Source organism: Petaurus breviceps, unplaced genomic scaffold, assembly GCF_028583685.1.
Source record: "Petaurus breviceps papuanus isolate PSGF00001 unplaced genomic scaffold, PetGlider_PUasm1.0 188, whole genome shotgun sequence".
Lineage (NCBI taxonomy): Eukaryota > Metazoa > Chordata > Mammalia > Diprotodontia > Petauridae > Petaurus > Petaurus breviceps.
In genome coordinates this window covers 18,385,063-18,391,255 of record NW_027185804.1, presented here as the reverse complement: position 1 = coordinate 18,391,255, position 6,193 = coordinate 18,385,063, and the positions used below count along the sequence as shown (strand labels likewise).

The window sequence follows — 6,193 nt, the reverse complement described above, 5'->3', positions numbered from 1 at the left end:
TCTGTGGCCTTGCATTTGCTCTAAACTGGAATGCACTCCCTCCTGACTTCTTCATAGAAATCTTTCTCCCTTTAAGGTCTAACTAAAGCACTAACTTCTGCAGAAAGTCTTTAGTGATCCCAAGCCCCAAATGTCAGTGCCCTCCCTACTAAAACTACCTTATATTTGACTATCTATTTTGTATTTATTTACTTTGTATTTGTGTTGTATATATTTCCAATAGATTTCTTTTCTCCTGCATCACAATGTAATACCATTGTAGAGGAAGAGGAAATATACCATTCTTTGTATCGGTGTCACTATCTGCCTAGCATAGGTCTTGATGCATTCATTGAAGTTACTTAACAAAGCTCATTCTTCATTGTTGTTGATATGGGTAAGAAGGAACTGCTGTGGACTGGTTCCCATCTGTATCCTCTGGAAGGGACATCCACATAGATGAGATCACAGATGTTTTGGCTGTTGGAGAAGCTAAGCTCAACAATGTAAGACAGAAGGAGGAATTACTTAAAGAACTATCTGCTTTTGCAAGGTCTCTGCTAATATATATTTAGCAAAGGGTTCTTCTTCCAAACATTAGTTTATTTTTCTACTGTCAGAAAAAGAAGGTATGGAAACAAGGTCAGAAAAAGAAGGTATGGAAACAAGATGTACCATGAACTCAGAGTCTATCTCAGTCAGAGTCAGAGTCTAGCACTCCAAGGGCACCAATTAGATGAAGGCATATATTCATCTGCTCTGACATTTACATAAATCCACGGTGGGTTTTTTTCCTCCTTTTTAAAAAAACTTCACTTGTGTGTGGCTCCATTGACTAAAAATGTTTAAGCGTTAACAAGACTTTGCCATCCCCCCGCTGCCCGCTTCGTGCAGGGAAAACCATGTGTCATCCCAGGAAGACTGCAATGCACGGCATGAACAGTCAAAATATTTACATATTCCTCCATGAGATATTTCATAGAAAGACTTAACAGGCATAAGTATGCCATGACAAGCATGTTCACTTATCTGAAGAAAAATATTTTGAGTTAATTTCTTGGCATTGAGAAAAGAGTTCGTGAAGTGACATCCCCATTTATGGAATGCAGTGATGTCATCGGCTAGCCTTTCACAGGACGGTCAAACTGATACCAGCTATTTCTCCTGGGGCCTAAAAGAGAATATTCATACTCTGAGCTTATGTCACTTCTATTAGTAATATTCATAAAGTCAAGCCCAGCTGAGACTTTTTGGTGACAAGAGACAGAAAGTTATGCAGAAATATACTCGTGCTTATGAATAATCTGTCATAGAAATGGGAAGAACCTAACCTACCAAATGTTCAAGAACATTGGAAATTTAAAACTGAGATTTCAAATGCCTCCAGATGGAGGCAGCTGTGGTACAGTAGAAGAAAAAATAGCTTTCTATTCAGAAGGCATGGGTTCAAAACTATAATTGGGTTTAAGGATATGATTTCCTAAATATTAGAACTGTCTAACTATAGGATCGACTGCTTTGAAAGGCTGTGTGAGCCACCTCCTTGGAAGCCTTCAAACATGAGCCAGATGATCACCCAGTGAATGTGTTATAGTGGGAGCTCTTCCTTTCATGTATGGGATGAATTAGGTGACTGCTGGCATCCCTTCCAACTAGCCAATTCTGTGATTCTGTGAATATCCAATCTGTTATTCATCATCTAGGAAAGCTGAAATGACTCAAGTTGTCTGGGCCTCATTTTTCTTATCAGTAAAAGGTGGGGATTGAACTAAGGGATTAGAATCATAGGGTAAGAGTCCAAAAGGACCATTGTTCTAGAACCAGAAGAAACCATAGTCATAAGCTATCTGGTGTAGATCCTTCATTTTATAAGTGAGAAAACTTAGTGATATTATCCAATGTCATAGCAGGAGGAAATATCAGAGAGAGGATTTGAGCCCAGGACCTCTGACTTCAGAACTGACATTCTTACCATTGTACTATGTTGGTGTTGTTGTAATTCAGTCATTTTTCAGCTGTGGCCAACTCTCTGTGACCCCATTTGGGTTTTCTTGACAAAGATACTAGAATGGTTTTACATTTCCTTCTTCAGCTCATTTTACAGATGAGTAAACTGAGGCAAACAGGGTTCAATGACTTGCCCACAATCACACAGCTAGTGTCTGGGGCCATATTTTACTCAAAAAGATTAGTTTTCCTGACTCTTGTTCTGGTACTCTATCTGCTGTGTCACCTAAACCCCCAATACTGGCATATTTTCTTCTGATTTTTTTTTTTAAGCAATCGGGGTTAAGTAACTTGCTCAAGGTTACATGGCCAGGGGTTTCTGGGTGTGGTGCTAAGTGTCTGAGCCCAGATTCTATCCCCAGGTCTCAAGTGCTCTTACTCTCTGTGCTACCTGGCCACCCCCTGAATTTTTTTTTTAACAATAAAATCACTAAGGAATGACTGCTGCCATTTATAGGATACAGTCACAGGAGAAAAGAGAAAGCAAGGTAGGGACTTTTTCTGCTGTTTTCTCTTTATTGCATTTGGGACTTGGAATGCTACCTGACCTTCTAGAGGATGAAAACTCTTAACTCACCCAGTCCTCAGAACATACTCTTGATTTTCCCACACTGACTCGATCAACATTTTAAACAGCAAAGTCTTGAGCCAGAGATGGAAAGAGCTCCAAAGTCTGGAGACCACATTCCAAGCCAAATTTTTTAGTCTTCCTCATGACTTGTATTCCACCTCCACTTTTTATGTTTCCTCAATTGGGGGAGAGAGAAGAATGTCCATCTTGAAATTATTCCAGGACTAGATTGAGTTAAGGCTACCTAACATCTAGGGAGAGGATGGTACATTCTATTGTGAAGAGAGGCTCTAAATCCAAACCAATAAGAACTCACCTTCTTCTGTTCTTGAGGAGGCTCACCTACAGCAGAGGTTCTGTTTTTGTTTTTTGGAAGGGTTAAGTGACTTGCCCAAGGTCACACAGCCAGCAAGTGTGTCAAGTGTCTGAGGCCGGAGTTGAACTGTGGTAGCATAAAGAAATCTCTGTCCAGAGACCCTCCAAAGATGTGGAAGTCAAAGTAATGGCCCTGGGTTTCATGACATCAGAGAAGTGGCTTTTTATGGCCATGGAATTTATATAACATAAAATAAAGAAGAAAAGGAATAGATGAAGACCTTCTACATGGAGCCTCTGTCATACATGATTCAGACTTTCCTATGCCCATGTGTTAGAGAAAGGTAAGAAAGAGATTAGTATCAGTGTTCAGCCTGGAACAATGGGCAGGAGTAAGGAGAGACTGGTTGGAGGTGCAGGAGGTTGGATCTCTCTCACTAGTGACCTTCTCACTAGCCAATAAGGTTTTCAGATGCTATCTTCCTTGCCACTGGTGGCTGCCCTTGCTACCCATACAGTCGATCTTAGCATAGGCTGCAACAACTGTCCCATGGCTACTTAACTTAGAGGGAATGTCCATGGTAACTGTTATCTTTGGAACAGAAACCCTGAGGGTCTTCCCCTTCCAGCCTGATTTTTTTTCTTTTTTTCTAATTAAAGGGGCCATCCCTTGACTCACTTTTTTTTTTTTTTTAAACAGAGTCAGTTTATTCATGGGGAAAACAGTGACAGAAAACCCCTGGGATTCGGAATTTCACTCTAACAATTAAAACTGCATTTAAAAGGCGGATAGAAAAGAGTTTGGAGACCTAAAGAAAATGTGTTTTTAAGAAACCTGCTGTTTCCTTTACTTAGATAAATATATTTCCCTCTTGGGCAAGAAAGATAGCTACTGATTAATTTCTTTTTTTTTGGAGGATAAGATTTGCAGCTTCATGTTTTGTGTGTGCACTCTTTTGCAAAAACCAGAACAGGAATGCAGAGATAGAAGGGGAAATCAAAGAGTAATCTAAAGAGGTAAGAAAATGGGATGAAGGATGGTACAGGGTCATATTTTTCTCAGTGGTTCCTGGATAGAGTGGGTGAATCTCTCTCCAACAATTAATGTTGATCTACGCCTAAAGCATCTAGAAGTCCCACAGACATGATAATTTATCTGTGCCATCATCATCAGAAATAATGGCAGAGGAGCAGCCATGAAGGGAAGACTGTTTTTGGAATATCTTCTATGTCCATGGACAACTGCGATAAGTTAGGTTGAGTTCAAGATTATGAGCTTGTAAGAAATATGTATCATGTGTCAAGTCTTATAAGATAAGAACAAGTGAGCTCTTCAGAAAAGTGTTATAAACCAGTATTTTTTTCCCAAAAGGTTTTCACAGGCCTTGTGCAATCAGTGATGCACTGGTCTCTGTTTCTTGTTTTTTCTAGTCAAAGATTCACACAGTTTTTCCAGATGAAGCTCATGGCAATACAAATTATGACTGTTGATTATAGGACCTGCCTAAGTGGGTTGCCCAAATCTCAACTATTAGGGTTCATCCTGGGCCACTTTGCTTCATGATTTTTATCATCAAGATGGCAAGAACTTTCACTTGTGGTCTCTTTTTCTTTTTCCTCCCAGTCTCAGCCAGTGGCCGACACTTGCCGCACAGTCATGTTAACTCGAGCTGTTTGCAGATAATTGGCACACACCTGCCAGTCCTCCACAGAACAGGGTTCTGCAACTGAACCTGCAGGTAAAGAATCTGGGAGTGGTACCTCCAGGCAATGCGGCAGGCTTGTCCCATCAAAATTTGGGAGGACTCTTGGGACAGCATGGTTCAACAGACAGCTGAATCCTGACATCACCATGATGTCTCCACTATGCATAAACATGGCTGTAGGGGCTTCATCTCTTTTGAGGCCACCCAGAAGAAAGATGGCAGACTGTCCGAAACTAAAGGACAGGAGAGGCTTGGTGTGATCTAATTCTGATCTGTCGACATGGATCCCCAGTGTGGAATCTAATCTATAGTAATTGAGTATTCCAGCCTCAGCCTGGAAGTCCTGAAATCCACATGCAGCAGCCACTTGTTTTGAGAGGTAAGCCAGGTCTGGAGGGAAAGGAGTGTAGTGATCAGCTGAATATGTCTTATTGTCCCAGTTGTAATGGTAGCCCAGGGTCACCCAACGTAGTTTTTCTAGCAAACTTCGAGGTCTCTTTTTGCTCACATCTTTATTTCTCAGGAGCTCCTGGCTCTGTCCCTACAGATCCTGGGTTTCTTCTGCAACCATGTGCTTGTCCAGGTTACAGACATTGGGTTTCCGGGAGTAAAGCTTAAGGCACTGTTTCACCCAATGACACTGATAACCTGGGAGGAAGGGGTTTGGGATAAAAATAAATCCTGGATAGCCTTCTAAGCCATAGGCTTTCCACTTGTTGACTGGCTGAAGTCCTGCTCTATACGTATCTTGCTCACTGACCAAGGACACACTTAGTGGAGACCTGAATACCTTGTGGCCGCTGTCCCGCGCGGGGGAAGCCCGCATGAAGTCGATCACTTCCCCCAGATCGGTGGTCCCGGGGCGGCTCTGCCGGTAGAAACGGAAGAGTTTCCAAAAAGCATCGTCCCCCGGCTCGGTGACCAACGCCACCATCTTCCCCATCGTTCCCATCCGACTCACTTCTTAAAGACACCTATTCACTGAATGGGCATTAGCTTACTCTAAGTGAGTACATGAAAAGGCCTTAGCCTAAAAGGACCAAGGTCTCCCATTGCATACTGTGCCATCTCCAATCATCCTAATGAATATCTGGTCACTGGATCAAGATGGCTCTGGAGGAGAAAGTGAGGCTGGTGACCTTGAGGAGCCCTCCCTCACTCAAATCCAAGTCAACTGAAAGTCATGTCATCATTTCCCTCATGACATGGTCCTCTTTCAAAGTGAGGGACAAACACAACGACTAAATGGTCTTCCTGGAAAGTCTTAAGCCTGACAGGAACTCTTTCCCAAGTACAATAGTAGGGATGGGAATTCTAGGAGCCTCCACACATGCATTCAGGTTCTGCATTTCCAATGTCTCATCAATCTAATTCCCGTTGTAAAGAATTTACAGTGTTGGAGGAAGGTTCAGAACCTCTATATATTTGTTACAAGGATTATCTTTTATTTTTTTCCCAATGGGGGGGAGGGGTTAGGAATGAAAGAGACCATATTATTGTTAAATGGGAAAAAAAATTTAATCATCATTATCATCACCCTTGAGTCCAGAGGGGAAATAATACTTTGAAAAGGTGAGAGAAATGTGTGTGCATTGATTATATTAAATACAAAATG

At 41.7% G+C, this 6,193-nt stretch overlaps 1 pseudogene; it reads right to left on the bottom strand.

Annotated features, from left to right (window-relative positions):
- Positions 1-3,551: 3,551 nt before the first annotated feature.
- On the bottom strand, positions 3,552-5,530 carry LOC138163794 (nucleic acid dioxygenase ALKBH1 pseudogene; annotated as a pseudogene).
- Between the last annotated feature and the right edge of the window lie 663 nt (positions 5,531-6,193).